The sequence below is a fragment of the Salmo salar genome, chromosome ssa01 (genome assembly GCF_905237065.1).
Source record: "Salmo salar chromosome ssa01, Ssal_v3.1, whole genome shotgun sequence".
Taxonomy (NCBI): domain Eukaryota; kingdom Metazoa; phylum Chordata; class Actinopteri; order Salmoniformes; family Salmonidae; genus Salmo; species Salmo salar.
Window position 1 is genome coordinate 153,160,729 of NC_059442.1, and position 10,842 is coordinate 153,171,570.

Consider the following 10,842-nt stretch of genomic DNA (forward strand, 5'->3'; position numbering starts at 1 on the left):
ATCCCCCACAAGCCTAGCACTCTGCTCAGGCCCGAGCTCAGGCATCCCATGCAGAATCTCCTGAGCACACTGATAATCAGTGTTGCTGTCACTGTAGAGGTCTGCATAGAAGTCCATAGTCATCCTCCTCATCTCTGCTGGATCCAACATCAGACACCCTGAAGGACATCGTAGATGGAACATCTGCTTCTGATGCGCCGATTTCTTCTCCAGGTTGAAGAACAACGCACTTGGAGCATCCATATCCGTCAGGGTGGCCATCCATGATCTAATGAGTGGACCTGATCCTGTTAAAATATCCCAGCTGTGTCCGCTTAGAGATCAACTCCCACTCTGACCCTGAGTCCTGCTGCCCAACAAGGCTATTCTCAATTTCTCAAACATCCTTCTCCAACCTCTGCATAGTAGACCTTATCCTAGCTGTCCCATGGGCAGAGTACTGCTGGCAAAACACCTGTAACGGCTGTCGTAGGAGAGAGAGAACCAAGGCGCAGCGGGTTGCGTGCTCATCATTATAATTTATTAAATAAACGTGAACACGGAAAACAAAGAACGACAGACCGACAGTTTCACAGGCTACAATAATAACAGCAGTGCGAAATACAACTACCCACAATTAACAACCCCAAACACATACCTATATATAGGACTCTCAATCAGAGGAAAATAGAAACACCTGCCTCCAATTGAGAGTCCACACCCAAACCTAAACATAGAAAAACTAAACTAGACAGAACGTAGAAAATACAACCTAGAACATACCCAACACCCAGAACTAACAAATCACACACACTAAACACAACCAACCACCCCGAACCAACCAAAACAAATACCCTCTGCCACGTCCTGACCAAACTACAATACAAATAATACCTAAACTGGTCAGGACGTGACAACACCCTTATTTGTGTTTTCCCCACCTCCCACCATTGTCTTAGGTTCTCAAACTCAGCTTTCCTCCCTTTCCAACTCTCCCATAAAACACAGAACCACTCACAAAAAGAGGCATGATGCAATCATTTAGCACTAACGTGCCAGTAAGACCTTGGATGAGGTACAACTGACAAGCTATACTCAACAAGCTACACTCAACTGTTACCAAGTGATGGTCTGAGAAGCCACTAGGGCAGATCTGGGAGTCCATAACCCTGTTACAGCTCCCCTTACTGACATAGATCCTATCCAGCCTTGCTGCACTAATGCTCCCCTCCACTACATCCATGTATAGCTCCTGCCTCCCTGATTTCTGTCACTTAACAAATCTACTAGTCCATGCTGTTTCAACATATCGGTTAAGACCACCCCTGACATTGGCCTCTTCCCAGTTCCTATCTAGTGTATAATCTGTTGTACAGTTCCCGGATTACAATACAGCTATTTATGTCATACTGCAGCAGATCCTGTCTAAGCTTATCAAATAGCTGCACCTGGTCAATCCCCCTACTGGGAGCATAGACATTAACAAATAGAAAATGAAACCCCCCTATTTCTGCCTGAATCACCAACAAACGCCCCTTATCCACCTCTGAGGCAGTTATCACTTTAAGGTCTAGACCCGATAAGAACAGAACTGCTAATCCTGCACTTACATTTGCCCCATGAGTAATAAAATACTGCCCCTCCCGCTCCATGCCCCACACTGTCTCAATACCACTATCACTGTGGATCTCCTGTAAGAACACCACATTCAAAAGTTTATGTCTACTGAACTCATACACCACAGCCCTCCTGTCTCTTTCCCCATTTATGTTTAAGCTTCCATAAAAAGACTTGAAAAGGAAAGCAATAAAACCAACAGAGGTAATAGACAAGGCGAACAAATCACCCTGTGATGCTGATCATACCAGGTTTTTTTATTAACTTTTTCTTTCTTTTCTTTTTTTCTACCACTTTCTTTCCTTTTGCTGGACCTTTCCCTTTTCTTACTGCTGCTACATGGCCTTTCAAATGCCACCCCCCAATCTGACTAACTTTATCCAAGCCCACTGATGTCTTAATGTGATCAACTGTCCTGATACATTTTTAAAAGTTTGTGTAAAATATGTATGTGAATAAACATAAAATATGTGTATGTGATCAATAACATTTTATTTTATTTGAATGTCCTGATGAACAGAAAAATCCTGTACGTCAATATTCTTACTAAAAGAATCCTGCAGAAAAGCATCAACCTGCTGTAATGTGTACAGTAAACCTAATTAGGATGCTAAATATACATTGATGCGATATCCGACAGCGTAGCAATCTCTTCCCCCATTCCTCCATCCTCATTGGGCAGCTCCACAGAAGCCCCCCAGCTTCCCCCCACTGCCTCCAACTCCACTCCACCATCACCCTGCATGTCTGTAATTACACTGGGCACATCAGCCTGTGTGTCTGTAATTACTCTGGGCACATCATTCTCCATTGTCTGTGAGACAGGCATCTCAGCCTCAGGGTCAGCATTGCCACTACCCTCAGTAACCACTGACGTGAGTTCCGTCAATATCACGCCCGCCCCTGAGCTCCCCGCGACAGCAACCTCGGCTACATTAACATTAACAGCATGGGCGACAGAATCTTGCAATTCCATTGTTTGGGGTTGAGTCTGGACCTGGTGTGGGGTCGGGTCCGCCCCGAACCCCCAGGCCCGCTCTCAGATCTGGGGCCAGACACGACAGAGGATCCATCAGTGCCCTGCTCGCCCCACTACCTGTCCATGCATGCATGCCGCTTCTGTACAATCTCCCCACAATCAAAACACTTCAGACTACCTGTGGTCGCATAAACCATGTAGGTTTTCCCCTCATACCTCACCTGATACAAAATGTCTAAATGTCGGTGAGTCTAAAAACATGAAATCCTGCATTCTACAAGCAGTAACATGTTTCAAAGGTGGATCTTTACATCCAAGTAATAACTCTCTCATTGGTCTGGCAAATTTCACGTAACATGCAAGTTCTGGCATTATGTCTCCATCAGGAATGAATGGTGGCACATTGGATATACTGTAGTAACCGTCTTAGCCGGACCAAAAGCGGGCATGATTTCCATTTAGAGTAACAACTGTCTCAACTAGCCAGTTGACAAGGCACCCTTCTTTCAGAAACACAATCACTGCTTTATTCATTTGCAAAGCATTTGAAAGATTTTCATGGCCAACCTGTTTTCCCACAGGGAGGGCAACATCCTCCAATGCACAATCAGCTCAGTCATACACCTGAACCCATGGTGGAGAGACAGGGACGGCTTCTCCAAGTGAGACCATCCACACTCCCACCAAACAAATACCAACCAAGCGACTAATTCTCCCGACAATGTAGGCCGTAAAACCACTAAAATAAATCCCACTAAACCACTAAAATAAAACCACTAAAAAAGGGAATGCTAATTCTCTCACCACCCACAGCACCCTCACGCAACCAACTCCTGCGAAAGAGAGAGAGAGAGCGATTTACAATTTAACCTATGAGGAAAAGGGGACTGTGTGTGTGTGTGTGTGTGTGTGTGTGTGTGTGTGTGTGTGTGTGTGTGTGTGTGTGTGTGTGTGTGTGTGTGTGTGTGTGTGTGTGTGTGTGTGTGTGTGTGTGTACATGATTAGAGACAGCTAACAGTTAGGCTCATATTCAAATCAAATCAAATGTTGTTACTCAAATGCGCCGAATACAACAGGTGTAGACCTTACAGTGAAATGCTGACTTACGAGCCCCTAACCAACAATGCAGTTTAAAACAGACGAATAAGAATAAGAAATAAAAGGAACAAGTAATTAAAGAGGAGCAGTAAAATAACAATAGCGAGACTATATACTGGGAGTACCGGTACAGAGTCAATCTGCGGGGGCACCGGTTAGTCAAGGTAATTGAGGTAACATGTACATGTAGGTAGAGTTATTAAAGTGACTATGCATAGATCATAACAGAGAGTAGCAGTGGCAGAGGGGGTGGGCGGGGGTGGGCAATGCAAATAGTCTGGGTAGCCATTTGATTAGATGTTCAGGAGTCTTATGGGTTGCGGGTAGAAACTGTTTAGAAGCCTCTTGGACCTAAACTTGGTGCTCCGGTAACGCTTGCCATGCGGTAGCAGAGAGAACAGTCTGTAACTAAGGTGGCTGGAGTCTTTGACAATTTTCAGGGACTTCCTCTGACACCGCCTGGTATAGAGGTCCTGGATGGCAGGAAATTTGGCCCCAGTGATGTACTGGGCCGTACGCACTACCCTCTGTAGTTGAACAGTTGCCATACCAGGCAGTGATGCAACCAGTCAGGATGCTCTTGATGGTGCAGCTGTAGAACCTTTTGAGGATCTGAGGACTCATGCCAAATCTTTTCAGTCTCCTGAGGGGGAATAGGTTTTGTCGTGCCCTGTTCACGACTGTCTTAGTTTGTTGGTGATGTGGACACCAAGGAAATTTAAGCTCTAAACCTGCTCCACTACAGCCCCGTTGATGAGAATGGGGACATGCTCGGTCCTCCTTTTCCTGTAGGCCACAATCATCTAATTTGTCTTGACCACATTGAGGGAGAGGTTGTTGTCCTCGCACCACATGACCAGGTCTCTGACCTCCTCCCTATAGGCTGTCTCATCGTTGTTGGCCTACCACTGTTGTGTCATCGGCAAACGTAATGATGGTGTTGGAGTCATACCTGGCCATGCAGTCATGAGTGAACAGGGAGTACAGGAGGGGACAGAGCATGCACCCCTGAGGGGCCTGTGTGTTGAGGACCAGCGTGGCGGATGTGTTGTTACCTACCCTTACCCCTGGGGGGTGGCCCGTCAGGAAGTCCAGGATCCAGTTGCAGAGGGAGGTGTTTAGTCCCAGGGTCCTGAGCTTATTGATGAGCTTTGAGGGCACTATGGTGTCGAACGCTGAGCTGTAGTCAATGAATAGCATTCTCACATAGGTGTTCCTTTTGTCCAGGTGGGAAAGGGCAATGTGGAGTGCAATAGAGATTGCATCATCTGTGGATCTGTTAGGGTGGTATTCAAATTGGAGTGGGTCTAGTGTTTCTGGGATAATGGTGTTGATGTGAGCCATGACCTGCCTTTCAAAGCACTTCATGGCTACAGACATGTCACTGTGCAGCTCTCGGCTGTGCTTCCCTTTGTAGTCTGTCATGGTTTGCGAGCCCTGCCACATCCGACGAGCGTCGGAGCTGGTGTAGAAGGATTCGATCTTAGTCCTGTATTGACAATTTGCCTGCTTGATTGTTCATTATAAACTTCTGGGTTAGACTCCCGCTTCTTGAAAGTGGCAGCTCTAGCCTTTAGCTCATTGTGGATGTTGCCTGTAATCCATGGCTTCTGGTTGGGGTATATACGTACGGTCACTGGTGGGACAACGTCATCAATGCACTTATTGATGAAGCCAGTGACTGATGTGGTCTCCTCCTCAATGCCATTTTAAGAATCCCGGAACATTTTCCAGTCTGTGCTAGGAAAACAATCTGACCACTATTTTATCGAACGAGTCACTGGTGCTTCCTGCTTAAATTTTAGCTTGAAAGCAGGAATCAGGAGGTAGAATTATGGTCAGAATTGCCAAATGGAGTGCGAGGGAGAGCTTTGTACGCGTCTCTGTGTGTGGAGTAAAGGTGGTCTAGAGTTTTTTCCCTCTGGTTGCACATTTAACATGCTGATAGAAATTTGTTAAAACAGATTTCAGTTTCCCTGCATTAAAGTCCCCGGCCACTAGGAGCGCCGCCTCTGGATGAGCGTTTTCCTGTTTGATGGCAGAATACAGCCCATTGAGTGCGGTCTTAGTGCCAGCATCAGAATGTGGTGGTACGTAGACAGCTATGAAAAATACAGATGAAAACTCTCTAGGTAGATAGTGTGGTCTACAGCTTATCATGAGATACTCTAATTCAGGCGAGCAAAACCTTGAGACTTCCTTAGATATCATGTACCAGCTGTTGTTTACAAATATACATAGTCTGTCCCCCCTTGTCTTACCAGGAGTCGCTGTTCTATCCTGACAGCGTATAACCAGCCAGCTGTATGTTGATAACGTTGTCGTTCAGCCACGACTCTGTGAAGCATAAGATATTACAGTTTTTAATGTCCCGTCGTTAGTTTAATCTTCCTCGTAGGTCATTGATTTTATTTTCCAATGATTGCATGTTAGCTTGTAGAACGGAAGTCAGTGGGGGCTTATTCGATCGTCTACGAATTATCAGAAGGCAGCCCGACCTCCGTCCTCTTTTTCTCCTTCTGCTCTTCTCGCAAATGACGGGGATTTGGACCTGATCCCGGGAAAGCAGTATTTCCTTCACGTCGGACTCGTTAAAGGAAAAAAAAAGCTTCTGCCAGTTCGTGGTGAGTAATCACAGTTCTGATGCCCGGAAGTTTATTTTCAGTCGTAAGAGACGGTAGCAGCAACATTATGTATAGAATAAGTAAAAAAAACAAGTTACAAACAAAGCAAAAAAAAATATATAAAAACTAAGTTGGTTAGGAGCACGTAAAACGTCAGCCGTCTTCTCCGGTGCCATGATACGTGTGTTTCTGTGTGTGTGCGTGTGTGTTTGCGTGCACGTGATCAGAGACAGCTGACAGTGAGGCTCATAGAGTAGGGTACCCCACCCCCTATCTGCTAATCAAAGTTAAATAAGCTCCTGTTAATTAGGTTTAGATGGGCAGAGAGGATGAGGGAAAGAATCAAATCAAATAAATGTTCATTTGTCACATGTTCGTAAAAAACAGGTGTAGAATAACAGTTAAACGCTTACTTAGGAGGTCTTTTCCAACAAGAAAGATAAGATAAAAAATTGTATTAAATAAAAAAATTGAAATAGTAACACGTGGAATATATACACAGTAAATAATGAATAAAAATAATTAGAAAAAATAACATGGCTATATACAGGGAGTACCAGTACCGAGTCGATTTGCAGGGGTACGAGGCAGGTAGCTATGTACTGTACAAATAAGGTAGCTATGTACTGTACAAATAAATAGGGGTAAAGTGACTAGCAGCAGCCTATGTCGTGAGTGTGAAAGTGTATGTGTGTACATCTATGCTGGGGTGTCAGTGAAGTATGTATGAGTTTGTGGGTAGAGTCCAGTCTGTGCATAGTTTCAGTGCAAGACAATTAGTGTACTCCGACCAAACTTTACTATTTGTGGATCTTTTGCCATTTATTTTTACTTTATTTTCATTAAATGTATCGGCTATAATTTCATATAACCAAGAATAACTTTTGAACATGATATCAGCAGTTAACTACCCCAATTCCAGCTTTATCTTCGACTTCGACTCATCTGCCCTGGGCTCTTTCTGTAATTCCGAAAACACAGACTTTACATAGGCAAGGGAAATCGCAGACATTACAGAGTCAAGACAGGGGTATCCTGGTAAGATTAAAGCGAAGGGAAACCCAGCCACCTCTTCCCTCCATTCTATTGACCTATGTGCAGTCACTTGATAATAAGATGGATGACCTCCAATCACAGATTTTCGACCAACGTAACTGCAATATTCTCTGCTTTTCTGAAACATGGATTTGGACAAGATACCCCTCATGGCTATCCAACTCGATGGATTCGCCATTCACTGAGCGGACAGGACATGGTCACTGTGGGGACATCATCGTCGATGCACTCATTAATGAAGTCGGTTACTGATGTGGTGATCTCCTCAATGCCATCAGATGAATCCCAGAACATATTCCAGTCTGTGCTAGCAAAACAGTCCTGTAGCGTAGCATCCGCTTCATCTGACCACTTCCAAATTGAGCAGCAGGTAGCCTAGCGGCTAAGAGCGTTGGGTCAGTAATCGCAAGGTTGTTGGTTTGAATCCCCAAGGTGAACAATCTGTTGATATGCCCTTGAGCAAAGCACTTAACCCGTATTCCTCCTGTAAGTTAAATGCTAAATATAAAAATACACTTCCTGTTTGAGTTTTTTGCTTGTAAGCAGGAATCAGGAGCATAGAGTTATGGTCAGATATGCCAAATGGAGGGCAAGGGAGAGCTTGTATGCGTTTCTGTGTATGGAGGAAATGTGATCTTGAGTTTTTCCCTTTAGTTGCACAGGTGAGATGCTGGTAGAAATTAGGTAAAACAGATTTTCTGTTTTCCTCCATTATAAACACCGGCCACTAGGAGTGCTCCCTCTGGATGATCATTTTCTTGTTAGCTTATGGCCCTATATAGTTGGTTGAGTGCTATCTTAGTGCCAGCATCGGGTTGTGGTGGTAAATACACAGCTATGAAAAATATTGATGAAAACTCTCTTGGTAAATAGTATGGTCTCCAGCTTATCATGAGGTATTCTAACTCAGGCGAACAGAACCTCGAGACTTCCTTAATATTAGAGATCACACACCAGCTGTTGTTAACAAAGTGACACACACCCCCTGTCGTTCTGCCCTGCCGATGCATAGCAAAACCAGTTAGATTCATATTAACCATGTCCTCAATCAGCCATAGCTCTGTGAAGCATATGATATTCCGGGTGAGCAGTATGTCCTGCACGGCCAAGTCATTGGAGTAAAATTCTTCAAATCAAGGTTAGTGATCGCTGTTCTGATGTCCAGAAGATCTTTTTGGTTGTAGGAAACGACAGCGGAAACATTATGTACAAACAAAGTTAAGATCTGCACAAAACAAATACACAAAGTAGCAGAATTAGTCAGGAGCCTATAAAACTGCTGCTATTGGCCTACATCCCAGCGCCAGGCATAAAAGGGGTGAGGGAGAGAGAAGACGCTGCACACTGATGGAAAATCAGAAATGTCTCACATTAAGTTAGAGATAATAGGACGATTGCTATGCCTGAAGAAAACAATTGTTATGAGAAGGCCATGGACAGAACCTAGTAATTCTGTATACTGCTAAAAAGCTCAGATTTCTAGCTTTTTTTGGTCTTTATTATATATATATATATATATATATATATATGAGTTGGATTCACTTTTCAAACCACAAGATCTAGTAAATCATATGAAAAATTATTCTTGAATATGCTATGAGCAACCTATTCATAAAAAATCTGAGACTTTACTGTTGGTACATTAAACCATATCAAATGATCCTAACAGATATGATTACATCATCATAACTGTAAATGTCCTATTTTACACTTAAATGTATCTGCTACAACAGGGATTCAAAATATTTTGAATGTGGTTAACTAAGATTGTTCAAATGACGCTGCAGGTGCTTGTGAATATCAAAGTGTACATAAATCATACAGCCAGGAAATTAGACTGCTTCTCTTTTAACTACTTGTTTTTCTTCTCTCTTTCCTCCCTCTCTCTTCACACATGAAATGCATGCAGATGGTATAAATTCTGTTTGAAAAAGGGAGAGAAAGGAAATAATACAAATAATCTGATATATTCAGAATGGCATACAGTGCATTCGGAAAGTATCCAGACCCCTTCCCTTTTTCCACATTTTCTTACAATACAGCCTTATTCTAAAATGGATTAAATGTATGTTCTCCTCATCAATATACAATACCACATAATGATAAAGTCAACATTTATAAAATTTCAAAACATAAATACCTTATTTACATAAGCATTCAGACCCTTTGCTATGAGACTCAAAATTGAGCTCAGGTGCATCCTGTTTCCATTGACTTGATTGGAGTCCACCTGTTGTAAATTCAATTGATTGGACACGATTTGGAAAGTCACACACATGTCTATATAATTATCCTCTCTGGGCTAGGTGGGACGTTTGCGTCCCACCCTAGTCAACAGCCAGTGGAATCGCGTGGCGCGAAATACAAATACCTCAAAATGCTATAACCTGTTATGGCTATGGGGCAGTATTTTCACGGACGGATAAAAAACGTACCCGATTTAATCTGATTAGTACTCCTGCCCAGAAACTAGAATATGCATATAATTATTAGCTTTGGATAGAAAACACTCCAAAGTTTCTAAAACTGTTTGAATGGTGTCTGTGAGTATAACAGAACTCATTTGGCAGGCCAAAACCTGAGAAGATTCTGTACAGGAAGTACCCTGTCTGACCATTTCTTGGCCTTGTTGATTATCTCTATCAATTACAGGGGATCTCTGCTCTTACGTGACACTTTCTACGGCTCACATGGACTCTCAGAAGGCGGCAAAATGCTGAATCGTGGCTTTGCAGGCTCTGGTTGAAACAAAGTAGCGCGTTTGGGTAGTGGCTGGTTACAGTACTGTGAGACTCAGGCTCGTGCCCGCGTCGACCGAAAGCTTTGTTTTCCTTTGTCTGTTTAGCTAAACGGAGATTCCCGGTCGGAATATTATCGCTTTTTTACGAGAAAAATGGCATAAAAATGGATTTTAAACAGCGGTTGACATGCTTCGAAGTACGGTAATGGAATATTTAGAAATCTTTTGTCACGAATTGCGCCATGCTCGCGACCCTGATTTACCATTTCGGATAGTGTCTTGGAACGCACGAACAAAACGCCGCTGTTTGGATATAACGATGGATTATTTTGGACCAAACCAACATTTGTTATTGAAGTAGCAGTCCTGGGAGTGCATTCTGACGAAGACAACAAAGGTAATGAAACTTTTGTAATAGTAAATCGGAGTTTGATCAGGGCTAAACTTGGTCGGTGTCTAAATGGCTAGCCGTGATGGCTGGGCTATCTACTGAGAATATTGCAAAATGTGCTTTCACCGAAAAGCTATTTTAAAATCGGACATATCGAGTGCATAGAGGAGTTCTGTATCTATAATTCTTAAAATAATTGTTATGTTTTTTGTGAACGTTTATCGTGAGTAATTTAGTAAATTCACCGGATGTTTGCGGGGGGTATGCTAGTTCTGAACGTCACATGCTAATGTAAAAAAGCTGTTTTTTTATATAAATATGAACTTGATTTAACAAAACATGCAGGCATTGTATAACA